Source organism: Sus scrofa, chromosome 8 (genome assembly GCF_000003025.6).
Source record: "Sus scrofa isolate TJ Tabasco breed Duroc chromosome 8, Sscrofa11.1, whole genome shotgun sequence".
Classification (NCBI taxonomy): Eukaryota; Metazoa; Chordata; class Mammalia; order Artiodactyla; family Suidae; genus Sus; species Sus scrofa.
In genome coordinates this window covers 138,602,674-138,619,821 of record NC_010450.4, presented here as the reverse complement: position 1 = coordinate 138,619,821, position 17,148 = coordinate 138,602,674, and the positions used below count along the sequence as shown (strand labels likewise).

Sequence of the window (17,148 nt, the reverse complement as noted above, 5' to 3'; positions counted from 1 at the left end):
CAGTAACGCGTGCTGAATTGCAGTGTCTGTGTGCTCCAGAGTGTCCAATACAGTGTACTGCATATAGAATTCATTCTATATGTAATTTATTTATTTATTTATTTATTTTTTGGTCTTTTTGTTGTTGTTATTGCTATTTCTTGGGCCGCTCCCGTGGCATATGGAGGTTCCCAGGCTAGGGGTTGCATCGGAGCTGTAGCCACCAGCCTACGCCAGAGCCACAGCAATGCGGGATCCAAGCCGCGTCTGCAACCTACACCACAGCTCACGGCAACGCCAGATCGTTAACCCACTGAGCAAGAGCAGGGACCGAACCCACAACCTCATGGTTCCCAGTCGGATTCATTAACCACTGCGCCACGACGTGAACTCCCTATATGTAATTTATTGATTTTATAACTCTATTAGGCTTCTAGTTTTTAATAATATTCTAATAAATCTAGAATCATTCTGCTAGCATTCATGGATTGACAGTTTAAAAAATTAAACTATAAAAATGGTTTTCTAATTCAAAATACATTTTATTTATTAAACATGGCTCTTATGGTTTAATAACAAAACACATTTTGAATTAGAAGACCTTTTAGAATTTTGTAGGGCTAGAGAGAGACCATAATGATGATCTTGGTATTTTGTTGGAAAGTAGTAGCATGCATTTGAACCTGATGACTTGGAATAAAAGAATATTTATTACAGTTGGAATAACCTTTTTTTTTTTTTTTAAACACTCCTTGTTGCTTCATGGAGGCAGCTCATTGTAGTGGAGAAATAGTGAACTGAAAATAAGTGGACCCTTGAGCTTTTCAGTAACAAGCTTATGATTTGGGGAAAGTCAATTTGGGCATGAGCTTCAGACACATCATATGTAAAATGCAAACTAGTTGAAGGCTGTTTCTACCTCTGATAACATTTGTGATCTTGCTGAAGTTACTGGGATTCTACATCCAGACAGCATCTGAAGACGGGGTTTTGATGATATGCTCTGCTCTTTCCTTCTTCTAAGACTTGTCTTTCTCTCTCTCTTTATTTCTTGGCATTTCAGATTACTTGTTCTTAAGGATTCAGTTCAATTACCTGTGTGTGTGTGTGTGTGTGTGTGGGTGTGTGTGTGTGTATGAGAGAGAGAGAGAGAGAGCGGCGAGCAAGCTAGCATCTTCTCTGGCTTTCCCTGACAGTATACTACTTTTTATTCCTGAGCAACATTGCATACCTGTGCTATAATTCTTACCATCATATGTGATTATTTGTGTCTATGTCTGTCTCTCACTAAACTGTGGACATTTCCAAAACCACAGCTAAACCTTTATGATACTCTGAGAATCAACTGCAGTGGTATTACAGAAACTACGTCTCTTCCCCCGTCCCCAAATAAATGCCTTATGTACTCATAGACTCTAAGTAGGTATAAGCACTTTGAGGGCAATTTTCATCATCACCAAATTCCACTTTGTAAAGACAGACTAGCTCATATGCACAAGGAAACGTGTGCAAGGCTGCTTATTTAGATGAAGAGCTGAATTCTCCTCCTCTTCCTTTTCTTTCTCCTCCTCTTCTCTCTCCTCTGCTAGAACTCCCTTAGTACATCTTTCTTCTCTACCAGTAATGCTGTGACCACCACAAATACTGCCACCACCACCACTGCCCAGTGTTGCTGCCACTACCAACGACAAGGGATTATAAAGAGCTTGTTGTATTGAAGAAGGGAGTGAGGAGCCAGTATTGTGGAGGCAGTAAAGAGACTTTAAAACAATATTTCATATTTTAAAAGGACAAGACATGCTTTTTTTTTTCTTTTCTTGGCCTCTTCACAGCATATGGAGGTCCCAAGCCAGGCATGGGATCTGAGCTCAGGTTTAACCTACACTGCAGCTGGGGCCACACCAGATCCTTTAACACACTGTGCTGGATCAAACGCACATCCTGGTGCTACAGAGATGCCACCAATCCCATTACGCCATAGCAGCCACTCCAAGACATTTTTTATGGTCAGCAGTTTTATTTGTTCTTTCTGCGAAATGTTTACCAAGTCAAAGATTATGAAAATATATTGTCCTGTGCTTTCTTCTAGAAACTTCGTGGTTCCAGCATTTGTCTGAGGATCTGTGTTACATGTCACATCAATTTTTGTGCATGGAGTGAGGTAGGAGTTGAGGTTTACTTTCTTTCCCCACATGGATATCTAATCGTTCCACTACCATTTGCAAAAAAGGATTTTCTTTCCCCAGTAAATTTACATGGTACCTTGGTTGACAATCACTTGACCATATATGTTGTGGGCATATCTCTGAACTGTCTATTCTGTTCTATTTGTTCATATTATTATTATTTTTGTCTTTTTGGGGCTGCTTCCCACGGCATATGGAGGTTCCCAGGCTATGGGTCGAATCGGAGCTGCAGCCGCTGGCCTACACCAGAGCCACAGCAACGCCAGATCCGAGCCACGTCTGTGACCTACACCATAGCTCACGGCAATGCCAGATCCTTAACCCACTGAGCAAGGCCAGGGATCAAGCCCGCAACCTCATGATTCCTAGTCGGAATTATTTTCACTGTGCCACAATGGGAATTCCCATGTTATTTTTTAAGACATTACCAAACTGTCTTGATAGCTTTGTCAGCTAGTGTGAGTCCTCTAACTTTGTCCTTTTAAACTACTATATTGGGAGTTTCTTTCATGGCTCAGTGGTAACAAACCTGACTAGTATCCATGAGGACGCAGGTTCGATCCCTGGCTCCACTCAGTGGTTAAGGATCCTGTGTTGCTGTGGCTGTGGTGTAGGTTGGTTGGCTGCAGCTCTATTTGACCCCTAGCCTAGGAAATTCCATGTGCTACAGGTGCAGCTCTTAAAAATAGAAAAAAAAATACTAAGTTGTATAATCTAAGTAATTTGCATTTCCATATGAATTTTAGAATTAGTCTTTGAAAAAGACTTCTGGGATTTTGTAGGGTTTGTGTTGAATGTATGCATCTATTTGGGCAGAGTAGATAACAGCAATGTTGAAAATTCAAATTATGCATGTAGTACTTCTCTCCATTTATTTAAATAGTTAATTTTTATCAGAAATGTTTTATAGTTTTCAGGGAAGAGGTATTGCATTACAATGAAGTTCTTAGTATCTTTATTTTAATACTCAATGAATTTATTACATTTATAGTTGTACAATGATCATCACAATCCAGTTTTATAGGATTTCCATCCCAAACCCCCAGCGTATCCCCCCACCCCCGAACTGTCTCCTTTGGAAACTATAAGTTTTTCAAAGTCTGTGAGTTAGTATCTGTTCTGCAAAGAAGTTCATTGTGTCCTTTTTTCAGATTCTACATATAAGTGATAGCATTTGATGTTGGTGTCTCATTGTCTGACTGACTTCACTTAGCGTGATAATTTCTAAGTCCATCCATGTTGCTAAAAATGCCATTTCATTCCTTTTGATGGCTGAGTAATATTCCATTGTGTATATGTACCACATCTAGTTCTTAGGTATTTTTTGATGCTATTGTATATGAGACTGCTTTCTAACTTTTAATTTTCGTTTGTTGCAAATATATAGAAATACATTGTTTCCGAACGTTTTCCATCATGCATCATGCATCATGTGTTCCTTTAACCCTTCATATTTTTGTCATCCCTATGTAGTCATTGATTTGCTTTTGGTCACTCTTCATTAGTTGGCACTTTCTAGAATTTCATATAAACAGAACTATGTAGATTATATACATTTTGTCATTCAGTAGGATTATTTGGGCATTCAATCATGATGTAACATATATCAATAGTTTATTCATTTTTGTTGTTGAGTACTCTTACATTGTGTGAATATACCATAATTTGTTTATCCATTCACTTTTTGATGGACATTTGGATTTTTTCCATTTTGGGCCATTAAAAATAAAGCTGATAAGAACATTTGTGTATAGCTCTTTATGGACATTTTATTTTTTTGGCCACACTTACAGCATTCAGAAGTTCCTGGGCCAGGGATCGAACCTGCACCACAGCAGTGACCTAAACCCTTGCAGTGAAAACATTGGATCCATAGCCCTCTGCCCCACAAGAAAGCTCCTGGACGTATTTTTTCATTTATCTTGGAGTAAATGCCTTCAGGCTGGATTTTGTGGTAACCTTTTTTAAAAAACTGTCAACTATTTTTCAAAGTTGTACTATTTTATAATTCTGCCATCAGTGTGTGAGAGTTCCAGTTCCTCCAAATCTTCGAGAACACTTGGTATTATCAATCTCTGTTTTTAATCTTTATTTTAGCCATTCAAATAGGTGCCTAGTAGTATCTCATTGTGGTTTTAATTTGCGTTTCTCTAATTACTAATCATATTAAACCTCAAGCCTATTAAGCCTATTAATGCTTATTTGCCACACACACACACACACACACACACACACAGTTTTTTCCTGAAGTGTCTGTTCAAATCCTTAGTGCTTTTAAAAATTGAGTTAATTTTTTAAATGAATTTTGAGGATTTTTATGTATTCTGCGTACAGGTTTTTTAAATCATATATATTGTTTGGAAAAATGTTCTCCTAACCTGTAGAGCTGACTGTCTCATTCTCTTAACAGTGTCTTTAGAAGTGCAGAAGATTTTGCTAAAATCCAGTTTTTCATATGTTATGCTTTTATCGTACCTAGATAATCTTTGACTATCTAAAGGTGGCAAAAGTTATTATTCCATGTTTTCTTCTAGAAATTTTATACTTTTAGGTTTTTATAGTTAGGACAGTGATCCATGTTGAGTTAATTTTTGCATGTGGTACAAAGTATGGATCAAAATTTACTTCTTGATTATGGGCATCTAGTTGTCCAGCATCACTGTTGAAAATACTACTGTTTTTCCTTTGGATTTCCTTTGCACCAGTGTGGATAACAGTTGTTCATGTATGTGTGGGTCTGTTTCTTCATTGATCTATTGGCATATGTTTATACACATACCACATTCTCTTCATTACTCTGATCACAAGAAGTATTAAAATCAGGTAGTGTTGAGTCTCCAACTGTTTTTCTATTCTGGGGTTGTTTTTGACTATTTTAGATCCTTTGTATTTACATATGTGTTTTGTGGATTTTGGCTTGTCAGCTTCTGCAAAAAGCCTACTGGAATTTTGATTGAAGTTGCCTTGAATCTATAGATCAATTTGGGGATAAATGACACATTAACAGTGTTGAGTCTTCTGGTCCATACTTATGTTATATCTTTCTATTTATCTTGTTTTTCTTTAATTCCTCTCAACAATGTTTTGAGGTTTTCAGTGTACAGGTTTCCCATATTTTTTGGATGACTTATTCCTAATATTTTATGTTTTCGATTCTATATAAGTAGCAGTTTAAACATTCAGTTTCCAATTACTTGTTGCTAGTATATAGGAATTCACTTGATTTTTGTATGCTGGTTTTACATCCTAAAACTGATATACTCACTTATTAATAGCTTTTACTTTAAGTCCCATTAAATTTTTATACAGATGATCATGTTATTTATGAATCAAGACAATTTTATATGCTATTTATTCTGATTTGTATGCTTTTTATTCCTTTTTCTTTTTTTAAAATTTTTCTAGCTTTACGGAAGTATTCTTTTTTTCACTGCTCAAATGAATTTATCACATCTGTAGTTGTATAATGACCATCACAATCCAGTTTCACAGGATTTCCATCCCACAGCCCAAGCACATCCCCCCACCCCCCAAACTCATCCGGAGACCATAAGTTTTTCAATGTCTGTGAGTCAGCATCTGTTCTGCAAAGAAGTTCAATCCGTCCTTTTTTCAGATTTCACATGTCAGCCTTTTTCTTATATTATTGCACTAACTAGAATCTCTAGTACAGGGTTGAATAGAAGTGATGAAAGTGGATATTCTTTTCTTGTTCCAGACTTTCATCTTTAAGTTTGATATTAGCTCAAAGTTTTTCATAGATGCTTTTTGTCAGGTTGAGAATATTCCCTTCAATTCCTACTTAGCTGTGTGATTTTATTAGGAATGGAGGTTGGGTTTTGTCAAATGCTTTATGTGCTTATTTTCTAAAGATACATGGTTTTCCTTTTTAGTTTGTTAATATGCTGAATAGTATGTATAGCTTTCTCATGTTAAAGCAACATTACCTTCTTGGGATAAACCTTAGATTGTCATGGTGTATTATCTTTTTCTATGTTATTGGATTAAGTTTCTAAAATTTTATTAGAACTTTTACATCTGTTTTCATAAGGAATAATGGTCTGCAATTTTCTTGTAATGTCTTTTATGTTGGTAGCAGGGTAATGTTGGTATCATAGTATAAATTGGGAAGTATTCCCTCGTTTTCCGTTTTCTGGAAGAGAGTTTGTGGGATTGGCATTATTTCTTTCTTAAATGCTTCATAGGAGTTCTCTTGTGCAATGGATTAGGGATTCAGCATTGTCACTGCAGTGGCTTGTGTCACTGCTGTGGCAGGGGTTTGATCCTTGACCTGGGAATTTCCACATACCGTGGGCCTGGCCAAAACGAACAAACAAACAAAAACCCTGGTAATCCAATCATCTGTCGATGGACATTTGGGTTGTTTCCATGTCCTGGCTATTGTGAATAGTGCTGCAATGAACATGCGGTGCATGTGTTTCTTTTAAGTAGAGTTTTGTCCGGATAGATGCCCAAGAGTGAGATTGCGGGGTCATATGGAAGTTCTATGTATAGATTTCTAAGGCATCTCCACACTGTTCTCCATAGTGGTTGTACCAGCTTACATTCCCACCAACAGTGCAGGAGGGTTCCCTTTTCTCCACACTCCCTCCAGCACTTGTTATTTGTGGACTTAGTAATGATGGCTATTCTGACTGGTGTGAGGTGATATCTCATGGTAGTTTTGATTTGCATTTCTCTAGTAATCAGGGATGTTGAGCATTTTTTCATGTGCTTGTTGGCCATCTGTTTATCTTCCTTGGAGAAATGTCTATTCAGGTCTTTTGCCCATTTTTCCATTGGATGATTGGCTTTTTTTGCTGTTGAGTTGTATAAGTTGCTTGTATATTCTAGAGATTAAGCCCTTGTCTGTTGCATCGTTTGGAATGATTTTTTTCCCATTCCGTAAGTTGTCTTTTTGTTTTCTTTTTGGTTTCCTTTGCTGCGCAAAAGCTTGTCGGTTTGATTCGGTCCCATTGGTTTATTTTTGCTTTTATTTCTGTTGCTTTGGGAGACTGACCTGAGAAAACATTTGTAAGGTTGATGTCAGAGAGTGTTTTGCCTGTGTTCTCTTCCAGGAGTTTGATGGTGTCTTGTCTTATATTTAAGTCTTTCAGCCATTTTGAGTTTATTTGTGTGCATGGTGTGAGGGTGTGTTCTAGTTTCACTGATTTGCATGCTGCTGTCCAGGTTTCCTAGCAATGCTTGCTGAATAGACTTTCTTTTTCCCATTTTATTTTCTTGCCTCCTTTGTCAAAGATTAATTGACCACAGGTGTCTGGGTTTATTTCTGGGTTGTCTATTCTGTTCCGTTGGTCTGTCTGTCTGTTTTGGTACCAGTACCAAACTGTCTTGATGACTGTGGCTTTGTAATATTGCTTGAAGTCTGGGAGAGTTATGCCTCCTGTTTGGTTTTTGTTTGTTGGGACAGCTTTGGCAGTTCTGGGTTTTTTGTGGTTCCATATAAATGTTTGGATTGTTTGTTCTAGTTCTGTGAAAAATGTCATGGGTAATTTGATAGGGATTGCACTGAATCTGTAGATTGCTTTGGGTAGTATGGCCCTTTTTACAATATTAATTTTTCCAACCCAGGAGTATCAATATCTTTCCATTTCTTTACATCTTCTTTAAGTTCCTTGATTAATGTTTTATAGTTCTTGGCATATATGTCCATTGCCTCCTTGGTCAGGTGTATTCCCAGGTATTTGATATTTTGGGGTTCAATTTTAAAAGGTATTGTATTTTTGTATTCCTGTTCTAATATTTCACTGTTAGTATACATAAATTAGTCAATTTCTGAATGTTAATCTTATATCCTGCTACTTCGCTGAATTTGTTGATCAGTTCACATATTTTTTGGGTTGAATCCTTAGGGTTTTCTATATGTGATATCATGTCATCTGCACACAGTGACAGTTTTACCTCTTCTCTTCCTACTTGGATGCCTTTTATTTCTTTTGTTTGTCTCACTGCTGTGACCAGGACTTCCAGCACTATGTTGAATAGCAGTGGTGAGAGTGGGCATCCTTGTCTTGTTCCATATTTTAGTGGGAAGGCTTTCAGCTTTTCTCCACTGAGTATTATATTTGCTGTGGGTTTGTCATAAGTGGCTTTGATTATGTTAAGGTATGTTCCCTCTATACCCACTTTGGTAAGAGTTTTGATCATGAATGGATGTTGGGCTTTGTCAAATGCTTTTTCTGCATCTATTGAGATGATCATGTAGTTTTTGACTTTTCTTTTGCGAATGTGGTGTGTGACGTTGATTGATTCGTGTATGTCGAACCATCCTTGTGCACCTGGGATGAATCCCACCTGGTTGTGGTGTATGATCTTTTTGATATGTTGCTGGATTTGGTTGGCTAAAATTTTGTTGAGAATTTTCACATCTATATTCATCAAAGATATTGGCTTATAGTTTTCTTTTTTGGTGGTATCTTTGGTTTTGGAATTAGGGTGATGGTGGTGTCCTAGACTGTAGAACGACTGCATTTTAGAACTGCCACTCTTTTTTTCTGAACCTAGTGCCATGGCCATTGGGACTAAAGATATTTGAAAGTATCAGTAAAGGTTCTGGAGCAGCAAAGGTGATCACAGGTCCAGCTGTAGCGACAGTAGTGGATGTGGGTGGGGCATGGATGAGATAGATTTAACGATGACAGAGGAAACTCTAGGATTTCACATCTTTATTTTTTAAAAAACAACTTATTGAATGTAGATACTAGATACTGGAAGTGCAGTGGGGAACAATACAAAGACAGCTCTAGCACTCAAGCGCCTTACAGCCTATTGAGAAAAGACTGACAGCTCGTGCATAATGATAGCAAACGTTTGTATGGAACTTATTTTGTGCTGGACACTTTTCCAAAAGCTTTCCATGCCTACCCTCACATGTTCCACCTAATGATCCTTGGGGTGGCTTCTGATCTCCAGTTTGGAGATGAGGAACAGAGGCACCAAAGGCTAAGAAACTTGCTCTAGATCCCATGGCTGATAAGAGCAACAGAGCTGATGTTTGAATCTAGGCAGACTGGCTCTAGAGCCTGGTACCCAAACACTGTCCTGGTCTACTAACAAATGGCGAGCCCACTGAGAACAGTGGAAGAGCTACAGAGACAGTGAAAGGGTGAGGGGGGACTGAATCCTGGAGGTCCGGGAAACCTTTCTTGGAGAAGTGATGAGGAGCGCTGAAAAGGCTCGGCCAGGGGAAGGGGTGTGTGTGTGTGTGTGTGTGTGTGTGTGTGTGTGTGTGTGTGCGCGCGCGCGCGCGCGCATATGTGTAAGTGTGAAGGGCGAGGGGGCTGGCGGAGCATTCGGTTCAGGCGAGAAGCTCATCTGCAGGACTGAGTGAACACGTCTGCAAATATCTTCAAAGTCAATAACAACTTGTGAGTTTTTAAATAAAAATTCACTTCACGTGCAACTTTCAGGCCCTATTTTGTAGCACAATGCAAAATAATGCTGGGTTTTTATATGCTTTTAAGCCAGCTGTTGAGCACATACCTCTTCCCCTTCCTGCTTTTTAGGCAGTGAGCGGTAAGAAGAAGGTTTGGGAATCCTGGAGAGCTAAGCTCACATCTCAGCTTCTCAGTCATGGTCGTCAATTCTCCTTATTTGGGGTTGTGTTCTCTATTTTTTGAAGAATAGAAAATGCGCTATAGGCGCATATGCCTGAAGACTTCCATTGCTTGTAGCCATGACCGTCAAATCCCTCCAGCCAGACAACCAGGTTAGTTCTGGGCCCCATCCCTGAGCCAATGGGTGCTCAAAGAGGAAGCCGTAGTTACAGCAAAGGCCAAGGGAATTTGGAGTGCTGTGGATTCAAGTACTAGAAAGACAGGGTAGTGGAATTAAAGGGAAGGGAGAGGAAGAAGACTGAGCACTGAGGCTACTTCTCTGCCCCTCTCGGTTCTGTTCTAATGTGGAGAAAAAAAAGAGATTAACTAGGAAGCAAACAGAAATTAGATTTTTAGCAAACTTTTAGCGATTTCTCATCAAGTGACACATGTGCAGTGTTTAGTGTCCCTGATGAGTTGCACTAAAATTATTTTTATATTTTTGGACCTCTGTGGAGTGGTAAGTGTGTTCCTAAATATTAGATATAATTACAAGGAAGTATGTTTATATAAACCCACTTGGTGCTAGGTTCTGACTAATGTTTTAATCAGAGTTTTGGATTATATGTGACTTTGATTCGTCTCCCCCTTTAACCTCGTTGATTGAGAGCTGAGTGTATTCAGTACCTGAACTTGGGTGGATGGGCCAGATTTATTTACACCTTGGTTTCCTGATCTATAAAAAAATGAAGCAAATGCCTCTCATCACTCAGAGTATTTGCAAGGATGACGTAGATCATATGCAGCAAAGTGACTTGTGTGGGATCTGGTAGATATCCGAATCATTTTAATTCCTTCCTCCCTCCACACCTTCCCTTCTGCCTTCCTGCCTCCCTTCTGGCCCGTGTGCCTTTTTTCCTGCCTTCCTCCCTTCACACCCTCCTGGCAGTGGAACAGAAGGTCCAGAGACCATGTCCCAGGTTTGCTACTCAGAGCTGGTGAACTTGACTTCATCTTTCTACTCCTTAGCTTTCTCACTGGTGAAATGAAAGAATTTATGAAAAAGGCCCTCTAGGAGCCCTGGAAGTTATCAGATTCCACCATTTCATTTTGTTTGAATCTTGAGTTATGCATGAAAATACGTGAGTGTACTTTCAGTCACAAAGTTGTTCGAGTTTTTGCCTGTCCAAAGGAGGCTGTGACCCTAGCTTCCCACCCCTGTAAACCTGGAAAACGCTTCCACAAACACGGCTTGACTACAGTTAGAGGCTCCCAGCTGAGTGAGCAGAATCTAGGCAGCAGAATAGATGGGCTTCTATTGGCGCAATGATGTCTGATGATGCAGCTGCAGCACTGGGGAGAAGAGACTGAGCCAATATTTATGGGGTGAGCTGTGCCTTGAACTTTGAAACTAGTTCTCCTGGAGGATTTAGATCCTTCTTCTTCATTTCCTTGGAAAAATGAATAGCCATGTGTAGTAGCCAAACGATGCTGCTCCCCACAGGAAGTCAATTTTCTAGTACCTAGAACCTGTGAATATGTCAGTTTCCATGACAAAAGGGACTTCGTGGGTGATGAATTTAAGGATTTTGAATTGCAGAGCTTATCCTGGGTGATCCATTGAGCCTAATGTTACCACAGGGGTCTTTGTAAGAAGGAGCTGGGAGGGTCAGAGGAAGAAAATACTTATGTGGTGATAGAAGCAGAGAGAGAGGTGGGGGTCGAAGATGCTACTTGGCTGCTTTTGAAGATGGAGGGTGGGTCCAGAAGCCAAGGAATGTAAGCATCCTCTCCAAGCTGGAATGGTAAGAAACCTAGAACCTCTAGAAAGAAGACAGCCCTTCCAACACTTTGATTTTAGTGAGACCCATTTCAGACGTCCCAGCTACAGAATGGTCAGATCATAAGTTTCTATTGTTTCAAGCCGCTGTGTTAGCAGCAATTTGGCAAAGCAGCAATGGGAAACTAATATGCCAAGAAAACCAAAGCAAAAACTCTGCCTTTGGAGTCATTTATTCTTCCTCCAAATGTGCCTGGATGAACAACTCTGAGGATGGGAGAATGATTTTACCTGTTGCGACTCAGTGTTAGAGAAGGGCCTTGGAGAGTGGGGGTGCCTGGGCCTCCCAGCACTCTGAGGCCAGAGAGCTTTGGCACTCCATTCACGATGGGGTCCCAGGTGAGCTACAGCAGAAAGCTTCCTTCAGGAGGGTTACTGATTTACTGCAGTGGGAATTGGTTAGAACAGGTCTGTTTCCCATTGGGTATCCCCATAGGCTGTTCAACTGCAGCTCTATCTCCTCCTCTTGCTCCAGGAATGTGACCAGGAGTGCCCCAGAAAGGTCACCGAGGATGGAAGAAGATGCTATTGAGAACTTTACCGTCCTAGTGAATTATTCCATATCTCCTTTCCCCAATCTCACTTTTCTAGGGAGCTCAGTAGGTTTCTCTCCTTTCTTTCCCTTGCTTCTTAGGTGGAGCACTAGGGAGGGGTCATGAGCCGACAAGAGGCAGGACAGACGCTGGATGGCTCTCAAGGAGTTTTTTTTTTTTTTCCTCTCTAGGTTTCACTCCAGTTTTACTGTAAGTTAAGAGGGACCCTTCTGTAGATCAGGTTCTAGGGAGTTAACTCTGAGCCAGAGATTTGTGTGCAGAAAAAAAATTTTTTGGTGGTGCTTGTGGCATGCGCAAGTTCCCAGGCCAGGGACTGAACCTATGCTGCAGCATTGACCCAAGCTGCAGCAGTGACAACACTGGATCCCTAACTGCCGGGGAGCTTCCAGGACATTTTTAAGAGAGCGTTTTAGGAACTGCACTTGTTTGGGAAGGAGGATAGGGCAGACGGAGAGTTGAACTGTGGTACGGTTGCAGCAGAGCCCTCAGCTGACCCCACAGGAAGCTCTCAGGCTTGGAAAGCCCTTCAGAGCTGTTCTCAGTTGAGGTGAGGTGAAGGGACTGGGCCTTTGTGTCCTCGTATTGACCAGTCCCTGAATGTGTGGCTCCAGGGACGTTTGCTTGATTTGGGCTGAGGCAGCTCCCTTCCTTTGAAGGGAATGCCCCAGGAGGGACTCAGCCGTGCTCCACAGGCAGCCAGCACAGCCAGGCAGCAGCGGACGTGGGTGCCTCGGTCTGCATGCTGTGGCTGGGTGGTGCATCAGAGCAACCCTATACCAGGGCGTGCGTGCGGAGAAGAGACATCAGCATCAAATTGAGCTGGATTCTGGAAAGATGATTCACAGGTTCTATGCCCTTGGCATAGCGCAAGTTGCTCACTTAATTACTTAGTTCTCCTTGCCAGTAATAACCTTTCTCATTGCTTCTGCATCCCCATGAGTGTGAAGAATAGAGAATTCAAAGGTAAGCCTTTAAATCTCCAATTGCAGCCTCGTTGAAAAGCATTTCCATGTGCGTTGTCACGTTCACCTTCTTTGAACATTTGTGTCTCTGCCCTTTCTTTGTCTACCCCGAAGGAAAGAGTGCTAAGCAGAATAATTGCACCAAGTTGGGGAGTAGAAAGGAAATTAGAGCAATTAAAGGACTTGGGTTCAGTGCAACATATGTTTACAGCACTCCTACTGGGTCCAGACCAGGTATATCTTCATCAAGTATTTATTTCAGGTAATAGAAAATCCATAGGTAAGTACCCCCTTTTTAAGTGCTAGCATGCATCAGGGTTGGACTCGTGGCATATTAAGAAATTCAGGGTCCAGGAGTTTCCATCATGGCTCAGTATCCATGAGGATGAGGGTTCAATCCCTGGCCTTGCTCAGTGGGTTAAGGACCCAGTGTTGCTGAGGCTGTGGCATAGGCCAGCATCTGCAGCTCAGATTAGACCCCAACCCTAGGACTTTCCATATTCCGTGGGTACAGCCCTAAAAAAAGACAAAAAAAAAAAAGTCGAGTCCATCTGGAAATTATTTTTATAAGTTATTCTTAGTTGCTGTTAAGTTGATGGAGAGTCCATTTTCCTCTCTGACTTGGGTACCATACTGAGAACCACAGAAGACGGATTCTTGCTTAATCACATCATTACCAATCTTTCTCAGTGTTTATTGAGCCCTCATCACCCCAGTTGTTAGCTTTTCGTTTTTTCTTCATCTCACATCTATATTTTACAAATATCAGCCCCACCCACTGTAGCTTTATTATTAATTCATTTAACTTCTGTTACAAAGAGATCAAACATTTGTTCCTTTTTGAACATTTACTTCCCTGCAAACTTAGAACTAGTTGACTGACAGCAATAGCTACCCCATGGAGCCTGTGTAAACTTGGGTTTATGGGCTGCTATGCAGGCGCCTTTGGTGATTTACTTTCTAGATATTGGGATTTATTTATTTTTTGATGGACTGGTAAATTATGAGGCCGTGGACCTTGCCAGGTTTCCAGGTATCAACTCAAAAGCCCTGCTGAAAAAACTGTGGTTGGCGTTGCAACACAGAGAATGACCGATGATGCATCATATATTTTTAATACATATAATGTTTTAATAAACATTCTCCTCCTAAAGCAATGAGTTTTAAAATAGGCTTTTGCCTTGAGCCATGTAGCCACCCAGCTGTGAGTTTTATCAGGCAACAATCTCCACATCATTAGATGTTATGACTAATATTCCAGCAACTGAAATAATAGCTATTTACATGCGCATAAAAAGTTAAAATGACATTTCAGGTGCACTTCCACTCAGAAAAGTGTGCTTGATGATACCACAACTTTCTCCTTCATTTTTTCCCATATTGACTTACCTTGTAAGGATCTCTTGCAAACCAAAAGGCAGCTTAGAAAACGTATCCCAAACTAACACTTGGGATCTCGCCACCCTTGAGAACAAGGTAGGCTTTCCTTCCATCTCCAGCCCCTGCTCTTAGCGTTCAGGCCTCTGAGGATACCTGCTCCTTTCATTGGCTACCTCTGCCTTCGATGGCTTCAAGTTACTCTTCTGCCCTTTTCCTGGTTTCCATATGGAATCCACTTACACCAAACATTTGGTGAGGTTTTCGTGGGCTTTACGAAAAATTTGGAAGACTGACAAGTCACTTTACGCACCTGATAGCCTTCTGCCATTTCTCTGCCTCCGTGTGCTTCCCTTCAGTCTGCCTTCCCCATCACTGGAAACACACGCTTTGCTCTCCCATCTTCCTCAGAGCACAGCCTGGCCCACTGAGGGCTCATCTCCTATTCCAAGTACTTTTCGAGGTGTTTGTTTTTCCCCCAGAACAAGATGCTGAGGCCAGTTTAAGTGTAAAATTATTTTTCCCATCTCATTACATGATTGAAGCCTTTTTTTTTTTTTGTCTTTTCCTAGGGCCGCACCCATGGCATATGGAGGTTCCCAGGCTAGGGGTCGAATTGGAGCTGCAGCTGCTGGCCTACACCATAGCCACAGCAACGCGGGATCTGAGCCGCATCCACAACCTACACCACAGCTCACGGCAATACTGGATCCTTAACCCACTGAGCGAGGCCAGGGATCGAACCTGTGACCTCATGGTTCCTAGTTAGATTTGTTAACCACTGCGCCACGACAGGGAACCCTTTTTTTTTTTTTTTTTTTTTTTTGTAAAGACTTTTATTTTCTATTCCTACTGAGAATTTTGGTCACAGGCATCCAGCAGGGATGTGGATGTGGAGGGGAAGTTTCTCCTCAACTTTCCCCTGATGTCCCCTTCTGGGTGCGGGAGAAAGGCAGGCAGGCAGCAAGGATGGCACTGGCAGGAAGCCTAGGCAGGACGACTCTGAGAGGGAAGTCGTTTGGGTTTCCTCTCCAGCGCCGAGTGAGAACATTCAGTCAAGAAAAGAGATTTGCCTCGACTCAGCCCCACCGGTTTAGCCCCAGGAACCTGCAATCCAGTCTCTTCTTGTGTGTGTGTGTGTGTGTGTGTGTGTGTGTGCGCGCATGTCTTTTTAGGGCTGTACCCACAGCATGTGGAGGTTCCCAGGCTAGGGGTCAAAGCCGAGCCACAGCCGCCGGCCTGCACCACAGCCACAGTGACGCGGAATCCTTATCGCGCTGAGTGAGGTCAGGGATGGGATCCGCATCCACATGGGTGCTAGTCGGAGTCCTTTCCCCTGAGCCGCCGTGGGAGCTCCCTCTATTATTATTATTTTTTAGCTTATAAGTCTCTGTCATCCCAGTGACACCGCGGGGCTTCCTTCTATCTCCCTTGCTCTTTTGGCTCATCACGTAGAAACCTCGGCCTTTTGGAAATACAGAGCAGAGAAATTGTTCCTCTTCTCACCATTTTCTTCTCACGTCTCGCTCTGGTCTGAATGTTTGTGTTTCTGCCACAGTCACATGTTCAAGTCCTAATGTCCAGTGAGACGGTATGAGGAGGGTGGGTCTTGGGAGTTCATCGACCCCAGTAATGAGGTGACCGTCCTTCTAAAAGAGGCTGAGTGAGAGCTTCCCGGCCCCTTTCCCACGTGAGGATGCAGCGAGAGGGCCCTCACCCGACCATGCTGGCCCCTGATCTTGGACTTCCAGTCTCCAGAACTGTGGTAAATGAATGACTGTTGTTTATAGGCTGTGCTACGGCAGCCCGAATGGACTAAGACACCTCTCCTAATTTATCTTGTTAGAAGGATGAACAACATATTTGGCTCGGCCTCGGCGCTTTCCTCCAGTGAAATATTCAAATGTAGTGTGAGTGTCTGCTTGGATTATGATGATGTCAAGTATAATTTATTTCTTAGTCTAGTTTGAGTTATAGAAGCTCAGAGAGCATCCTCGATGCAAAGGAACTGAATTTTGTGTAACACCCAAGTTTCAAAAATTTTAGCTTAGACTTCACTGGACCCTCCATGATAATTTCTTTTCTGTTTCATAGCGTGTAAAAGATGCAGCCATTTCCCCATCCCTGGATGACACGGAATGGTATCAGCGACCACCTCAGGCTTCTTTAGACTTTGATTTACCTCAAAGCGTGGTTTTGGGTGTTTGCAGGATCACGTTGTTTTCCGGGTCCTTGTAAATTGAATGAATCGGACTAGATCATTTTCCGTCTTGTTCTACATTCTAATTTTTAGCTAAATATAACATTCCTTTAAGGGGTCCAGCCCCCCACCCCTTATGATGTGTGCCAGCTCTTTGAGGGATGGGGGTGAGGGTTCTTGAAGCCCTTCCGCTCTTTGTAGCCTTGCCCACAACAGGTGACCCATTCTCTCTGCAGGGCGAGCCCTTCCTCTCTCAATTTGACACGGCAGCCTTAGCCTCTGAAACTGTTTCACGCAGTTGTCGGCTAGTGCAGAAGCAAACAGGGATTCGTCTCCAGATTCTCCAAATCTCCTTGCTCTTCCACTGAAACCGTCTCTGATCAGGCACCCACGACTTTTCGACTTCCTTTACTTAATTAGAACAGCAAATATCACTGCACCCATCCCTTCTTCCTCAGGCTCGTAAAACCACTGGGGCACTGGAAGGGGAAAAA

The 17,148-nt window shown here is 41.7% G+C and overlaps 1 long non-coding RNA gene across 1 annotated transcript in view; it reads left to right on the top strand.

The window, feature by feature from the left end:
- Positions 1–17,148, top strand: part of LOC102167132 — a 690,997-nt gene that overhangs the window by 26,698 nt on the left and 647,151 nt on the right. The window contains exon 4 of the long non-coding RNA XR_002346480.1: positions 2,069–2,140. This is a non-coding gene — a long non-coding RNA (uncharacterized LOC102167132). The remainder of the gene's footprint in view (positions 1–2,068; positions 2,141–17,148) is intronic.